Here is a 19347-nt window from a genome sequence, read left to right on the forward strand (position 1 = left end):
CAGTAATCAAAAAAGACAAAAAAAAAAAAGGCCACTTCTTACTCATCAAGGGAATTATTCAACAGGAGGATATCAAAATCATCAATTATATATACACCAAACACAGGTCCACCATAACTCATAAAACAAAATCTACTTGACAACAAAACAGAAATAAATAACAGCACCATCATAGCTGGGGACTTCAATACTCCACTATCATCAATACATAGAAAATTGAAACAGAAAAGTAAGAGAGAGCTCAGCAACATCATAAGTCAACTAGACTGAATGGAGATCTACATAGCATTCTACCCCAAAATAATTAATATCAGAGCAGAAATTAATAAATTTGGAAACTAAAAAACAATTAAGAAAATTGATGAAACAAAGAGCTGGTTCCTTGAAAAAAAATAAACAATATTGATAAACCTCTGGCCAATTTGATCAACCAACAACAACAAAAAAGAGAGATTTCAAATCAATAAAATTAAAAATAAACAAGTGGTCCCAACAGACTTAAGTGAAGTTGGAAGAATCATCAGGATTTCCAAAATGTCTACTCTACAATACTAGATAATCTGGAAGAAGTGGATGAATTCCTGAATACATACCATCTGCCAAACCTAAATGCAGAGCAGATTAATCTCCTAAACAAACATATAACAGCCATTAAGATTGAAAGTTAATCAAAAACCTCCCCCAAAAGACAAGTCCAGGAACAAATGGCTTCATAGCCAAATTCTATCATATCTTCATGGAAGAACTGAAACCAATTCCTCAAACTGTTTCACATAATTGGAGAACAGGGAAAGGTCCCAAACTCCTTTTTATGAAGCTAGTATCACTCTAATACCAAAACCAGAAAGAGACATAAGCAAAGAAAACTATAGGCCTATATCCCTGAGAACTTAGATGCAAAGATACTGAACAAAATTCTCATAAACTAAATTCAATAACACATCAAAAGCATAATCCACCTTGATCAAGTAGGGTTTATCCCAGGAATGCATGTTTGGTTTAATATATGGAAATCTGTGAACCTAATAAACCACATAAATAAACTTAACCACAAAAACTGCATGATCATTTCAATAGATGAAGAAAAGACTTTTGACAAAATACATCACTTCATGATCAAAACATTGGAGAGAATAGGCATGGAGGGTTTATAGCTCAACATAATAATAGTTGTATATAAAGCCCCTAAAGCCCAAATAATACTTAATGGGGAAGGACTCAAGGAATTCCCACTGAGATCAGAAACAATACAGGGGTGCTCACTCTTACCTCTGCTCTTCAATATAGTACTAGAAGTCCTAGCCCAAGCAATAAAACATGAGAAAGAAATGAAAGGGATACAAATACACAAGGGGATACAGAAAGGAAGAAGAAAAATTAGCCCTATTTGCAGAGGACATGATCCTACACATAAGTGACCTGAAAGACTCCATCTCAAAACACCTAAATTGGATTAATTCCTTCAGCAAAGTAGCAGGATACAAAATCAACACACAAAAACCACTAGCCTATCTATATGCCAAGGACAAAGATACAGAGAAACAATTAGCATCACTATCCCATTTTCAATAGCAATAAAAAATTAATATACCTTGGAATAACACTAGCCAAGGATGTGAAAGACATATATAATGAAAACATAAAAGTACTCAAGAAAGAAACTGAGGAGGATGAGTAATTGGAAAGACATCCCATGTTCCTGGATAGGTAGGTAGAATTAGAATTGTGAAAATAACAATACTACCAAAGGAAATATACAGATTTGATGCAACACCAATAAAAATACCAGCATCATTCTTTACAGAGATAGAAAAAATGGTTTCAAAATTTATATGGAATGGCAGCAGGCCTAGGATATCCAAACATATCCTCAGCAAAACAACCACCACTGGAGGCATCACCATACCTGATATAAAACTATATTACAAAGCCATAGTAACAGAAACAGTATGGTGTGGCAAAAAGCAACAACAACAAAAACACAAACAGGAATTTAGACCAAGGGAACAGAATTGAAGACCTGGACATTTGATAAAGTATCTACAATTACTTGATTTTTGACAAAGGCCCAATAACATAGACTGGAGAAATTACAGCATCTTCAACAAATGGTACAAGGGAAACTAGACAAACATGCATAAAAATGAAACTAGACCCACACATCTCATCATGCATAAAAATCAAGTCCAGGGCTGGAGAGATTGCTTAGCGGTTAAGGACTTGCCTGTGATGCCTAAGGACCCCAGTTCGAGGCTCAATTCCCCAGGACCCATGTTAGCCAGATGCACAAGGGGGTGCATGTGTCTGGAGTTCATTTGCAGTGGCTGGAAGCCCTGGCGCGCCCATTCTTTCTCTCTCTGCCTCTTTCTCTCTCCCTGTCTGTTGCTCTCAAAGAAATAAATAAAATAAACAAAAAAATTTAAAAAAAAATCAAGTCCAAATGGATTAAAACCTCAGTATAAGACCTAAATTCTTCTACTATTGGTAGAAAAAATAGGAGGAACTCGCCACAATGTTGGAGTGGGGAAAGAATTCCTGAACAAAACTCCAGTAGCTCAGGAACGTAAACCTTCACTCAACCAATGGGATCTCATGAAGTTGAAAAGTTTTTCCATAGACAAGCATACCATAAGAAAACCCAAGAGATTATCCACAGAATGGGAGAAAAGTTTTGCCACTATACAACTTACAGAGGCTTAATATATAGAAGTGACAAAGAACTGAAAAAGCTAAACAGTAAAAAAAATCAAATACCCACTCACAAAATGTGGCAGAGAATTGCACAGGGAGTTCTCAGAGGAATAAATACATATGGCTAACATACACTTAAGAAAATGTTCAACATACCTAACCATCATGAAAATGCAAATTAAAACAACTATGAGATCCCACCTTCCCCAGTAAAGATAGCAAACATTAAAATATCAAATTAAAACCTATGTTGGTGAGGATGTGGAGAAATAGGACACCTCATTCACCATTGGTGGGAATGTAAGCTGATACAACCACTATGGAAATTAATATGGAGACTCCCAAAAAGGATAGGTATAGAGTCAGCAAGAGATCCAATTATTCCTTTACTGGCCATTCAGTTCAGAGATAGTTTATAGCTACTCAATTTATAATAGATAAGAACAGGTATCAACCCAGATGTGCATCATTGGACAAATGGATAACCAAGATGTGGTATATCTGCATGATGGAATTCTACTCAGCAATAACAACAACAACAAAAAAAAGACACACTGAAATTTGTAGAAAAATGCTTGAACATGAAACAGATCATACTCAGCATACTTACACAATCACAGAAAGACAATTGTCACTTGGTCTTGCTCATCTTCGGTTTCTAACCTTGATCAAGCTGAGTTGCTGATATACCTGAATGGCATCTTGAGGACTTGACAATAGGGAGGGCAGGGCTTGGGGAAAAGGAAAGGGAGGGGTCACACAAAACTGATCGCATATAAACTGGTACCATAGAAATCTATATCCTGTAAGATAGACTGAAAGGTTGAGCCCTCATCAGGACTTTAGGGGGAGCACTGGAAAAGAAGAGAAGGTGAGATGAAGCTTAACCTTAAATTTCTCATCTATCTATCTATCTATCTATCTATCTATCTATATATATATATATATCTTTCATTTTATTTTTATTTGCCCTTCCTTGGAGCTGGCCTGTAACTCCCAGTACCAGAATGCAATTAAGACCACAATGAGTTGTTGATCAGAGAGAATTACAAGGTCTCCCAAAACAAGAAAGACTTCTGTCAAAGCACTTGATTACCCACCAGATGTTAATGGTAATACCCTACTGCTGATGAAACTAGACAATATACTGTCAGCACAGAACATGGAGAGACATGGCAGGACTCTGGAAGAGAGCCAGTCCCCATACAGTTAGCCTATCTAGTGCTAGAAGCTACTACATGAGCTACAGCATCTGTCTGAGCAACTGGAGGAGAAGCTACTCAGAAGCAAACCTGATGTGATGATCACACAAATACAACAGTGGCACAGAGCCATGGTGGGTAACCAGATGCTGTTGGATTGGCTAATATCTGCTCAGTGGAAGGGAAATCATATCTGGATCTGGGAAACAACTTCAAATCATATCCAGTTAAGGATTTTGTTTTCCATTATCAAGCTCCCACTAATCTTATAAGAAGGACACCCATTAAATCTCTCTAAATTAATAATCCTTATCACATTTAACCTGTGCTGACTTCATTCTTATTTGGAGAATCTGCTTCTCTTCTTCAGATGGGAGCAGAACCTGAGAATATAAATGACCCATGGCACTTCAGCATATCCCCAACTGAAACCAAAGAGGAATTGGGTAAATGAGCAAGAGTGCTACTTTCTCAGTAAACCTGATATCAGCACAAGGGTGAAGGAGATAGACACTGAGCACTCTCAACACATACCAAACTAGAGATCCAGATGCTCCTAAGAGTCCATTACTGAAGCATCTTAAAAATTCTCCCAACATGGCCTAGGGAATTTTGTGGAAAAGGGGGCAGAAAATTAGAGCCACAAGTTGGGACATTATGCACAGAGACATTGCTTCTCTTCCATAATTGACTGCTGTACCCACAATGTACAACACACAATCCCCATGGGGACCTGCACCCCCAATGAGGAGGGCCCCTTTGGAAAAGGGGCAGAGATGAGGGAAAGGATGGTACCAACATGTGTTGTTTACATACTATGCACATACTAGTATGTCCATAGCTAATAAAAATAAACTTAGAAAAAGGAAAGAAAATCATCATGCAGACAATGTGCAACTTAACTTGTTGACCATGCTGTGCTGGGCAAAATGGTGCTTCTTTACAGTGAAAAATTCCTATATCAGCAAGCACTAGAATTTGTAGATCAGTCTAATTATTTACTCTACAAATGGGAAGACATGATTGAATTCTCAGGTACTGCTATGTTATTGCTTTTTTTCTGTGAAATATTTCAATTATAAGCTAGCTTAGAAAATATAATAACAAATTACACATATCTATTATATCAATTCTTACCCATTCTTTCATTTGCCATATCCCTCCCAGAATTGTCAACCAACTACACATCCCAGGTATAACTGAAATTACTGTGTACAATTTTTCAATCTCTCTCTCCACTCTTGTTCTTGAGAAACTTACATGATATAATTATCATTTCTCTCTATCTGTAATACTACTGTAGTACTTAGAAAGTGTGTTAGATATATATCTAGCCTATGATGTAGACATATTTTTATCTGTGATTTAGCTTTCTGCTTATTTTACTCATGACATGTCACATAGAATTCACATATGACACATATGTGGGTATGTAATTCACACTTCATTTCAGTGTCCATGCTGTATTATATTTTATGATTGTGCTAGAAATTGCTTATCAGTTCCTATTACAGAACTATTTCAGGGCATTCCAGTGTTATAGAGCATATACAATGAACATTTCTGTAGATGTTACCTTTGTTACTTTTCAGACTGTATAGAAAAATTTTGGAATTGCTGGATCAAAAGAAATTAAGATATTTAACTATATTAGACACCTCAAGTTGTTTAGAATGATTGCACTTATTATCGTTAATTATACAATCATGAACCTTTTCTTTTTCTCCTGAGTAAATTTCATGTTGTCAGAATTTTTAAGTTATTTCCAAACTAATGAGCAAGCAGGTGCATGTGTAGATTATTATTTCTTTTTGTCCATTCCTGGATAGTGTCCCTTTGATCCCAACCACTAGTTCTTTACTTTGACAAATTGCCAGCTTTTTGTCATTGCTTAATTTCTAATGGGTTATTTGTCATTTCCTGTGAATATTTCAGTTTCTTATAAATAAAATGTGTTAACTCTTTGTTATAGAATATGGAATGTCTTCACCCTTTCTATGTATTGCCATCTTGGTTTAGGACTCTTGATTACCAGAAGCTTATTACTTACAGCAGAAATGTTTGTATCATTTTATGTCAATTTCCTGCAATGCAATTGAATTATTAACTTAGCTATTTCTTGTCCTTTTGTAATGATATGTGATGTATCAAAACAAACTGAGAGTCTACATTAGGAAATAATTTGAGATTTGGATGAAATCTCTTTAATTCATGAAATAATTTGGGGCAAATGACCATGAGTCTAAGTTTTCTAGCAGGATTGTTGGTCAAGCCCAGGCCTTGCACATGAGCTACACTAAAGACAGACATCTCAGGGTAAAAGGTTGGAAAATGACATTCCAAGAAAATGGAAATTTTAAAAAGTGGCTATTGCTATATTAATATCTGATAAAATAGACTTAAAATCAAATGTAATCAAAAAGGGCAAACAGCCAGATGTGGTGGTGCACGCCTTTAACCCCAGCACTTAGGAGGAAAAGGTATGAGGATTGCTGTGAGTTCAAGGCCACCCTGAGACTACAGAGTAAATTACAAGTTAGCCTGAGCTAGAGTTAGACCCTACCTCTAAAACCGAAAAAATAAAAATAAATAAATAGATAAATAAATGGACAAACAAAGTAACTTCTTACTCATCAAGGGAATGATCCAACATGAGCACATGACAATCATAAATATATATGCCCCAAACAGGGGGACACTGATGTTTATTTAACAAAATCTACTTGACATTAAAACAGAAATAAACACCAACACCATCATAGTTGGAGACTTCAATACTCCACTATCACCAATAGACAGATCATCAAAGCAGGAAATAAATAAGGAAATAATAGAACTCCACAACATCATAGATCAACTCGACCTAAAGGATATCTACAGAACTTTCCACCCCAACTCTACAGAATACACATTCTTCTCAGCAGCCCATGGAACCTTCTCCAGAATTGACCATAAAGGCCATAAAGAATGCCTTCATAGAGTCAGGAAAATTGAAGTAACTTCCTACACCATGTCACATCAAAATACTTTAAGTTAGGAGTTAGTAAGAGACACATCAAGAATGCCACCAACTTATGGAGACTAAATGACACAATTTTAAACAATGAATGGGTCATGGAAGAAATGAAATAAGATATTTTAAAATTCCTGGATTTGAATGATAATGAAAACACAACTGACCAAAACTTATGGGATTCAATGAAGGCACTCATAAGGGAAAAATTCATAACTATAAATGCCTCACTACAAAGACAGAGAGATCACAAATCAACAACCTGACTATCCACCTGAAGGTGCTGGAAAAACAAGAAATGTACAACACGAAGACCTTCAGGCAAAAAGAAATAATTAAGATTAGAGCAGAAATAAATGAATTGGAAACTAGGAAAGCAAAAAAAAAAAAAAAAAAAATCAACAGAGTTGGTTCTTTGAGAAAATAAACAAGAGTGAGAAACCCCTGGCCAAAGTGATCAAACACAAAGAAGAGAAGCCTCAAATTAACAATGTCAGAAGTGAAAAATGAAAGATCACTACAGAAATTAATGAAATTGGAAGAATCAGCAGGGCATCCTTCCAGTACATCTACTCTACAAAATTAAATAATCTGGAAGAGGGCTGGAGAGATGGCTTAGCGGTTAAGCGCTTGCTTGTGAAGCCTAAGGACCCCGGTTCGAGGCTCAGTTCCCCAGGTCCCACGTTAGCCAGATGCACAAGGGGGCCCACGCGTCTGGAGTCCTTTGCGGAGGCTGGAGGCCCTGGTGTGCCCATTCTCTCTTTTCCTCTATCTGTCTTTCTCTCTGTCTGTCACTCTCAAATTAAAAAAAAAAAAAAAATTAAAAAAATATAATCTGGAAGAAATGGATGAATTCCTAGAAAAATACTACCTACCCAAACTAAACCCAGAGCAGATTAATCTCCTAAACAACCCTATAACATCCATGGAGATTGAAAAAGTAATCAAAAACCTCCCCCAAAAGAAAAGTGCAGGACCAGATGGCTTCTCAGCTGAGTTCTATCAAACCCTCATAGAAGAATTGAAACAAGTTTTTCCAAACTGTTCCACATAATCAGAGACCAGGGAATCCTCCATGACTCCTTTTATGAAGCTACCATCACCCTAATACCAAAACCAGACAGAGTTGAAACAAGGAAAGAAAAAATTTGGCCTATACCCCTAATGAACTTAGATGCAAAGATCCTGAACAAAATCCTTGCAAACTGATTTTACAACACATCAAAAGTATTATCCACCTTAATCAAGTAGGCTTGATCCCAGGGATGGTTTAACATATGGAAATTAGTCAATGTAATATACCACATAAATAAATCATAAGAACCATATGATCATATCAATTCAAGCACAGAAAGACATTGACAAAATACAATACTACTTCATGATCAAAATACTAGAAAGAACAGCCATGGAGGGTTTATATCTCAACACAATAAAGGCTATATATAAAGATCCTAAACCCCAAATAATTCTTAATGGGGAAAGAAACTCAAGGAGTTCCCACCAAGAATGATAAAAAGACAGGGATGCCCACTCTCACCATTGCTCTTCAACATAGTACTCAAAATACTAGCCCAAGCAATAAGACAGGAGAAAGAAATAAAAGGGTTCAAATTGGAAAGGAAGAAGTTACTTTAGCTTTATTTGCAAATGACATGATTCTATATATGTGACCTGAAAGTCTCCACCCCAAAATTTCTAAAGGTGATAAATTCCTTCTGCAAAGTGTCAGGATACAAAATCAATGCACAAAATGGTAACTTTTCTATATGCAATGGACAAATATACAGAGAAAGAAATCAGTGAGACTACCCTGTTTTCAATAACAATAACAAAAACAAAAATTAAGTAGTAACCCTAACAAAGGATGTGAATGAAATTTATAATGAAAACATAAAACAATCAGTAAAGAAATAGAGGATCACTTAAGAAGATGGAAGGACCTCCCATGTTCCTGAATATGTAGAATTAATCTTGTGAAAATGGCAATTTTACCAAAAGCAATAAGCATATTTAATGGAATACCAATAAAAATACCAGCATCATTTTTCACTGGGACTGAAACTATGATCTCGAAATTCATATGGAATTGCAGAAGGTCTCAGATATCCAAACATATCCTTAGCAAAAGAAACACCTCTGGTGGTATCACCATACCTGATCTAAAGCTGTATTACAAAGCCATAGTGACAAAAACAGTAAGGTACTAGAATAAAAACAGAAACATAGACCAATGTAGCAGTATTGAAGACCCAGATTTTAGGGCAAACAACTACAGCTACTTGATCTTTGATAAAGGTGCCAATAAAGTAGGCTGGAGAAAAGGCAGCATCATCAACAAATGGTGTTGGACAAATTGGATGACCGAATGTATGTAGAAAAATGAAATTAGACCCACTCATTTCTCCATACCCTAAAACGAAGTCCAGACGGATTAAAGCCCTCAACATAATACCTGGAACACTTCAACTGCTGGAAGAAAAATAGGAAACATGCTCCCTAGTGGGAGTTTTATTCAGGGAGACTTCCTGAATAAAATGTCAGTATCCAAGGAAATTAAATAAGCACTCAACCAATGCATTCTCACGAAGATAAAAAGCTTTTGTACACACAAACATACCATAAGCAGAGCCAATAGATTACCCACTGAATGGCAGAAAATCTTTGCCAGCTATAACACTGAAAGAAGCCTAATATCTAGATTCTACAAAGAAGTCAAAAAACTAAACAATAAAAAAAAAAAAAACCACTCCATAAGTGGGGCAGAAAACTGAATAGGGAGTTCTCAGAGTTAGAATTACAAATGGCTAACACACACTTAAGAAAATGTTCAACATCCCTAATCATTAAAGAAATGCGAATTAAAACAACTCTGAGATTCCACCTTACTCCAGTAAAGATAACAAACATTTAAAAAAATCAGATAAAAACAAATGTTGGTGATGCTATGGAGAAATATGAACCACCACTCACTGTTGGTGGGAATGTAAGCTGGTACAACAACTATGGAAATCAATTTGGAGACTCCTGAAAAGGATGAATATAGAGTTACCAGCAGACTGTGCTGTTCCCTTACTGAGCATTTACCCTAAAAGCTCCATATCTCAGATCAGAGATATTTGCTCAACCATGTTTATAGCTGCTCAATTCATAATAGCTAAAAACTAGGATCAACCCAGGTGTCCATCATTGGATGAAAGGATAACCAAGATGTGGTATATTGTACTATTCTACTCAGCAATAAGAAAAAAATGACACACTGAAATTTGTAGAAAATGGTAGAACCTGGAATAGATCATTTTAAGTGAACTCACACAATCACAGAAACATAATCATCACATGATCTCACAAATCTGCAGTTCCTAACCTGGGTCAGCCCAAGTTCCTGACATAAGTGAATATCATCTTGTGGCTTGGACAATAGGGAGGGCAGGGCTTGAGGGTCAGGAAAGGGTGGGGACACAAAATCTAAACCCAAATTGAATTGGTGCCATAGATTCCTATACACTGGAAATCAGACTGAAAGGTGGAACCCTCAAGCAAACTTTAAAGAGAGTACCTGAATTGAAGAGACCTGGAGAGAGTGAGATAAAACCTAACCTCTAATTTCTCCTGTTTCTCTTTCTTGTCTGGAGTTTGCTTGTTTCTTTTCGCTTGGTGTTGGCCTGTAATTTCCTGTACTAGGATGTGGTCTACATCCACAACAAGCTGTTGATCAGAAAGATCTACTAGATCCTCCAAAACAAACAAGACACACTTCAGGTAGAGTACTTGATTACCCACCAGAGGTTAATGGTAAGATACTGCTGCTGAAGACACCAATTGCTGTGGGTACAGATCATGGAGAGACCTGATTGGAACCAAAGGAGAGCCAGTCCTCAGATAATTAGCCCATCTAGTGCTGGAAGGTGATACATGAGCTACCTGGGGAAAGTGGCCAACATCTGTCCAAGCAACTCAAAGTCTCAGCGACTCAGAAGCAAACAACCTGGTGTGATGCTCACACAAGTGAAATAGTGGTACACAGCCATGGTGGCTGCTCTTGGTTTGGCTAGCAGATCCACTCAGTGGAAAGGTAATCATATCTGGAACTGGGAAACAAGTCAGAACCATATCAAGATAATGATTCTGCTTTCCATTGTCAAGCTCCCATTAACCTTACACTATAAATGTATCTAAACCCTTATGATTCTCTCTAACTTAATAATGGTTATCCCATTTCACTGGTGCTGACTTCATTCTCCACTAGAGAATCTGCTTCTCTTTTTCAGATGGGAACTGGGCTTGAGGAGATAAATGACCCAGCACACTCGACCCTGGTCTCAGCTGAACTCATAGAGGAATTGGGGAAATAAGCAAGAATGCTGTGCTCCCATTTAAGCTGATATCAGCACAAGGGTGTGGAGAAAGATACTGAGGATGCTCAACACCTCCCAAACCAGACATCTAGATGCTCCTAAGTGCCCATCACTGAAGTAGACTTAAAATGTTCCTAGTATGGTTCAGGGAATCTTGAGAAAGATTGTTAGAGCCACAACGTGGGGCATTTTGCAGAGACATTGCCTTTCCACCATAACTGACTGCTGCCCCCTAATGTATGATCCAAAATACCCATGGGGTTGAGCTGCATCCCCAGTGAGGAAAGCCTCTTCAGCAAAGGAGCAGGGAGGAGGGATATGATGGTACCAACATGTGATGTTTACATACAAAATATGACCATATCTAATAATAAAAAACATATATTTAAAAAGATACCAATGAACACAGCAATTAAAGCATAACTGCAAATGTTATAAAAAGGATCATGAAAATGTCTCACAGGACACAGTGAAAGATAAAAATAAGGAATATTGAAAATTGGACTCTGGCTGAGGTTATGGTGGTATTCTACACTGGCCTTGCCAGTAAAAAGGTGTTAAGTAATAAAAATGTTCAGAAATCTGAAGCAAGCTCTCATCATTTGTAACAGTAATTTCTTGATATATAAAACTTCTAAGAGTTTCTTTTTTCTTTAGCTCTAATGCCATATACCACAATCTTCTAATTGGGATTCTCTTTCTGAAATTATGTATAGAATTTTTCAGTTGCTTTAATCAGGTTACATTTGTTGTCACTATCATAGAGAACAGTACAGTAGTACTATGAGGGGGGTAAATTCCAATTGGAGAATCAGATTTCACAAGGATAACAGAAACTGGCAATCAGGCACAGGCAGAAAAATAAATCAGAACAGAAAAACAAAATTACAGTAGCAACAAAATAGCTCAATTTATGAAGAGTTCTTTTTTTTTTTTCTTCCAGAAAATAATGTTTTACCTGGCCAATTGAAAAGTACAAGATTCCATTTTCATTTTTCAAGTTTGAAAATTACTTAAATCTACTGCTTAGTTTCTATTTGAACTGTGGTGAAAAAGAGTGCACAGAAACCAAATACGCAAAAGAATGACACCAGCATTTCCTAATTCTTTCCTCCAAAGCACCGCAAGTTTTATACAGATAGAATGAAACTGAAAAATTTGCAGCCATTCACTAAGATATCAGAGGACACTACTCCCAGAATTTCATGCCTTTAATGCTAAAATTTATCAACATTTTATCATCTTAGGTAACTATGTAATGAACGTTTCCATTGTGTTCTCTTTTTCTTGAACATATATGTGTTTGTATTTGTGTTGGTGCAAGTATTTATGCAGAGGCATGTGCATGCTTGTGCATATATGTGTGGAGGCCACAGGTCAGCACTGGGGATCCCCCTCAGTCATTTTCCACCTTGATATTAGACACAGGGTCTCTCATTAAGCTCATGGCTCAGTGATTCATCTAGACCAATAAGACCCAGGAATTCCCTCTCCTGGTCTTCCTGGTGTTAGGAGTATGACATACCATCCCACCCGGAACTTTATTTAGATGCTGAGGATCTGGACTAAGGTCTTCATGTTTGTGTGGGAGGTACTTTATTCATTAAGTTTTATTTTAGTACTTGGGTGTTCTGTGCAAAATGCTTTATTTTGTCCCAGTTGAGGCCTTAGAACAGACTCTCCTAATTACTGGTATCTTGTTAATAAATCAGAAAGCATTAGCTGAAAGCAAGAATTATATGTGGACTCTGTGTGGATGATAGATATCTGTTTTAAGGTTCATTTACTGTTATTTACATGTTGTTTACATATTGTTTGCTGAATTAGTTTTAAACCAAAATTTAAACTTTTGATAATACAATATAGGATTTGAAATGTTCATCAATCTAATAAGACTAAAATTACCTGAGCATTATTTGAGCTTTCAAAACATTATTGGAATCCCTTATGTAAATATTCTGGGTTTGAAACTTTAAAATATTTTATAATTTAGAAAAATTAGTTTTGTATATTATCTATTACCCACTGACATGCCTAGAGCAGAACACCATAACTAAATGCATTTCTGTGGAAATGTCACATTAAGTGGCATAAATTGGATCAGATTTTGATTTAAAATGCAGTTTTTGAATAATTATTCAAGGTTTTTGTGTTCATAATTGCATAACAGGGTAGCATCTCTGTTTTACGTAGCTAGTGCAGAGTGTCTTGGAAGGACCAGAGACACAGAGGATTGTGAAACTATGTTTATAAAGAACCAGTGCCTATAATTCAACAGCTGTTAGGGGTTTCATATGCATTACTGATAAAATCATACACTTCTTATCTTTTCTGAGATACAACAGTGTCAATATGTTGGCTTTGTGGAGTAAGTGGATAAAATATATCTAAGAAACAAATATATTTAATGATAAACCTATCAGGAAAAAATGCCCATGTGTTTGACCTCTTCCTTTTCAAAGACAACATGTTTGTAGTAAAATCAATATGAAGTAGAAATAGAAATAGTTAAAAACAACATTAGGGCATAGGGAGATAGCTCAGTGGATAAGAGCACTTGATGGCCAAGCATGAGTGACTGAGACCACTTCAGTTTTATTTGCTAGAACCCACATAAACAGCTGGGCATGGTAACACATGTTTGCAACCCCAGTCACATAGGGAGCTGAGACTGAAGAATCACGTGGTCTTTTGAAAACAGTGAGCTCAAGGATCAGTAAGAAACTTTCAAGCAAGGAAACAGGCAGATAGGCAAAGGATTAAGGACACATAATTTTAACTTCTAACATCAGCTTGCCCACACCAGACATGGATCAACACATAGACATGTATACATTACACACACACACACACACACACACACACACACACACACACACACTTGAACACATAAACATTGACACACACATGAACCCACACATGCAAACACATGAACACACCCATACAAATACATAAACATATACACAAACCACACACACATACACACACACACACACACACAAATGTGTTACACATGGAAAAAATAAAATAAAAATTACATTAAATTTGTTGAGGTGATGTAAAAACACTAGAGTGTTCTGGGTAATTAAGGTTTTTATGTAGCCCACAAAGTCATTTGAGAAAATTATATGGAAAAGGTAATTCCTTTAAGTCTAAGAAATATATTCTAAGCTAATAGTTAAATGAATAATTTAAAATCGAGCAAATGCAATTGGTATAAAACCCTTTTCAACAAAAAGAAAGCTGGTTAAGCTATGTAGACAATAAAACCTTCTGACATCCATTTTGTTTTTTACATATAATTTGAAATGTTCAACATGCAGTAAGTAATATAAGCAGACTCATTATATTTAAAGTCAATAGCAAGAAAACAAAATGCAAAGGAATGAATATCATGACGGTGCATACCTTATAAGGCACAGGCAGGAGGATTGCAGTTTAAGTGTAGTTTGGGCTGTGTAGAAAATTCCAGGCCAGCCTAGGATAAAGAAAAAGAAGTATGGAGAATAATTATTGTGGAAAACAACTGTGTGGAATAGAATAATAAGCATAGGAAGCCAGAAATAATAGACTCGTGTGTGTGTGTGTGTGTGTGTGTGTGTGTGTGTGTGTGTGTTGCTGTGGATATAGTATATTTTTTTTAATCCAAAGAATAAACATTTGTATGTCTGTAATTTTCCTTAGATTTCTCATGTGTTCCCTTTGACACTTTGTACATATGTGCCCACATCCTTTTCACCTTAAATAAATGATCTGTGATATCTGAAAATGTTCTATTTTCACCCACAACTTTTCTTGGACTAATGTCCATGCCCTTTACTTTAGACTTTACATTTTGTTTTCCTTTTGCTTTTGGCATTAAGTCTTTCTGTATAGTTCAGGCTGGACTTGAACTCACATCCCTTCTGCTAAGTGCTCTGATCCAGTGCTGCTAAGTAGCAACTGTGGTCCAGCAGTGGAGAAATAAACAGGTGAACCACCAATAAGGCAAAGGCTGACAGGTCTATATAAAGCGATATAACTCAGTCAGGACCACAACTCAGACACTCTCAAGTGAAAAGAAAGACAGGCTGTGGAAACAGGTTCCTTCCTGATTGAACTGCCCCTGGGTCCCCAGTTCCTGGATATCCTCTGCTGGAGGATGCACTTGGAATAAGTAGGCCAGCTCTTCCTGTCCCCTAGCTCCTCCCAGTTCCCTGGTCCCAGTACCCCTACTGCTGCCTTGGGGAAGCCTGCTCCCACTTACTCAGAGGGTGTATGGGCCACTTTGGGAGATGGTCTTTTACTCCTGACCCTTCAGTTTCCTGGCTCCTGGCTCCCCAGTGCATGATTCCCATGTACTAAAGAGTACATGCAAGTGGAAAAAGTTGCCCAGAGCTCCCAGTTCCCCAGCTACCTTGATGCACTTGCAATCTCCACAATTTGCACATCTGTGGTTATAACCCCATCATACACCAGTATACCAAGATGGTACACATTTAAAACAAAACCACTTCTGAAGAGCCTACAAAGACAATTGCTTGCTTCCTCCTCCTCAATCGAATAAAACACTTCCCCAAGAGGGGTAGACCACAATGCAAAGAAGCCAATGAAAGTCAGAAAACTAGATCTCCACCAAGGATACCTAGTCCCATAATGGAAACCTTCAATGAAATCATAGATAAATCAATAGAAATTCAATCCCTAAATGAAATCACAACAACCAATGAGAACAGACTTGCTAAACTGGAAGAAAACATCAAAACATCAACAGTTGTATCAATGATATTGGGCAGAGTTATCTCTTAGAGTGTTCAGCTTTTGACAGTAGGCTTTACTTGATTTAAGAAAATGTTAGAACCCTCAAAAGAGATGCAAATGAGCCAGGCATGGTGGCATGCTGGTACATACCTTTAATCCCAGCACTTAGGAGGCAGAGGTAGGACATCACCATGAGTTCAAGGCCACCTTGAGAATACATAGTGAATTCCAGGTCAGCCTGGGCTAGGGTGAAACCCTACCTCAAATAAATAAATAAATAAATAAATAAATAAATAAATAAGAGAGAGAGAGAGAGCGAGTGAGCTATAAATGAATTGAAGGTAAGTCAAAAATGGAAGATCTCAATAACCAATTGATTAAACTTAATGAAGACTTGATCAAATGCAAGAATGAATTCCAGGAAACAACAAGAAAATCAGAATTTGAACTGAAATTGTACCTCAAAACAGAGATGGACATGATGCAAAATAACACAACAGAAAACAAAAATCAAATAGAGTTTACATAAACCTCTCAAGAAGTCCTCACTAACAGAGTTACTTGTGTGGAAGACAAAAGTTCTGATCTGGAAGACAAGGCAGAAGAAATTGGGAGGAAAAAAAATGGTAAGTTAAAAAAGTCAAGTGAACAAAATATGAGAGAATTGTGGGATACCCTAACATGACCAAACACACAGAGCATGGGTATACAAGATGTAGGGAAAATCTAGGCCACAGGCATAAAAAACATACTTGACAAATTTACTGAAGAAAAATTTCTCCATCTCTCAGGTAGAAGAAGCTCACAGAACACCCCACACAGGACCAAAAAAGAAACTTTCCAAGGCATATAATAGTTAAAAGTCTTAACAATGAAAACAAAGAAAGAGTGTTAAAGTCAGCAAGAGATAAACAAATCACTACATAGAAATGCAATTCCCTCAGAATTACCTCAGATTTCTTAACAGAAACCATGAAAGCCAGAAAGGCCTGGAATGAAACAATTCAGTCTAAAAAATTATGGCTTCCAACCCAAGATACTCTACCCAGCAAAAGTATCCCTCATAATAGATGGTGAAAAGAACAGTTTCCATGAGAAAATGTCAACTCTGTTTATATGAACACAAAACAAAATCTACAGAAAATACTTCACACAGAAGAATCAAACAGCCAATCTCAAGAGCCAACAAGAAGATCACAATAACTAAAACTAGGCCAGGCTCAACTAAGTACAAAACACAAAAAAGCACTTAACTCCATAAAACACCTCATCATAGAGGATTAAATTGAAACTCATAGTTATAACTGTAAATATTAGTGGTCTTAACTCATCCATCAAGACACAAGTTAACAGGGTTGATCCACAAATAAATGGAACATTCTATCTGCTGCCATCAAGAAACCCACCTCACCATTAAAGATAGACACTTCCTCAGGGTGAAAGGATGGAAAACAATATTTAAGCAAATGGAAATAAGTAAACAAAAAGGATGAAGAAGGCCACATTTTACTCATCAAGGGAACAAACAAATATGAGAACATAACTATCATAAATCTATATGTGCCAAAACAGGTGCACCACAGTTTATAAAACAAAACCTACTTGACAAAAAAAAAAAAACAGAAATAAATACCAATAACACCATAGTCAGAGAATTCAATACTCCACTATCATCAATAGACAGATAATCCAAGGAGAAAATCAACAGGGATATAATAGAGCTCAACAACACCATAGATCAACTAGACCTAACTGACATCTACAAAACTTTCCACCCCAAATCTACAAACTATACAATTTTATTAGTAGCTCATGGAACCTTCTCTAAAATAGACCATATTTTAGGTCATAAAGCATGCCTTTCATAATGTCAGGAAAGATGAAGTAACTCCCTGCATTATATCAGATCACAGTGCTTTAAAGATAGAAATTAACAGGAGACACATCAAGAACTCCACCAACTCTTGGAGAATAAACAACATGCTTTTGAGCAAGGAATGGATTGTGGAAGAATTAAAAAAAAAAAAAAAACTTGCAAATTTCCTACAATTGAATGATAATGAAAACACAACTTACCAAGACTTATGGGACACAATGTAGGCAGTCCTAAGGAGTAATTTAATAACACTAAATGTCTTCATAATAGGCAGAGAGATACCAAAGTAGTAACCTAGCTGTCCACCTAAAGGTGTTGGGAAAGCAAGAAGAATCCAACTCTAAGAGCTCCAGATGGAAGGATGAAGTATATAGTCAGGATCAGAACAAAAATTATTGGATTAGAAACTAAGAAAACAAGAAAATCAACAAAACAAAAAAAAACTGGTTATTTCAAAAATTAAACAAGATTGATAAACCCCTGTCCATTGATAAAACAAAAATAAGAGGACTCTCAAACTCACAATATCACAACTAAAAAAGGAGAGGTCATAGAAGACATCAGTGAAATTGGAAAAATTCATCAGCACATACTTCCAAAATCTCTACTCCACAAAACTGGACAATCAGGAAGAAATGGATGAATTACTACCACATACCTCCTACCAAAACTAAACTCAAAGCAGATCAATCTCTTAAACAAAGCTATCACATGCATGAAGATTGAAAAGGTAATCAAAATCTCCCCAAAAAGAAAACTCCAGGGCTGTATGGCTTCTCAGCCGAATTCTACCAAACTTTCACTGAAGAAATGAAATTAATTTTTTCTCAAACTGTTACACATAACTGGAGGCCAGGAAATTGATCCCAACCACTTTTATGAAGCAAGCATCACCCTAGTATCAAAACCTGAAGGAGATGTAGCAAGATAAGTAAACCATAGGCCAATACCCGTGGTGAATTTAGATGCAAAGATAATTGAACGAAATCCTCAGAAACTGAATACAACACTACATCAAAAGCATTATGCACCTTGATTAAGTAGGCTTCATTGCAGGAATGTAGGGATGGCTCAACATACAGAAATTGGTAAACGTAATGCACTACATAAATAAACTGAACCATAAGAACATGATCATCTCAATTGATGCAGAGAAGGCCTTTGACAAAATATAACACTACTTCATGATCAAAATGCTTGAAAGAATAGGCATGGAGCATTTATATTGCAACACAATAAATGTTATATATAAAGCACCTAAAATCCCAATAATACTTAATGGGGAAAGACTCAAGAAGTCCTCATTGAGATTGGGAACAAGAAGAGATGCCCACTCTCACCAATGCTTTTCAACATAGCACTAGAGGTACTAGCCCCAAAAATAAGACAGGAGAAAGAAGTAAAAAAGAAATAAAAGAAAGAAGTCAAGCTAGCCCTATTTGCAGATGACATGGACCTATACATAAG

The sequence above is a fragment of the Jaculus jaculus genome, chromosome 17 (genome assembly GCF_020740685.1).
Source record: "Jaculus jaculus isolate mJacJac1 chromosome 17, mJacJac1.mat.Y.cur, whole genome shotgun sequence".
Classification (NCBI taxonomy): domain Eukaryota; kingdom Metazoa; phylum Chordata; class Mammalia; order Rodentia; family Dipodidae; genus Jaculus; species Jaculus jaculus.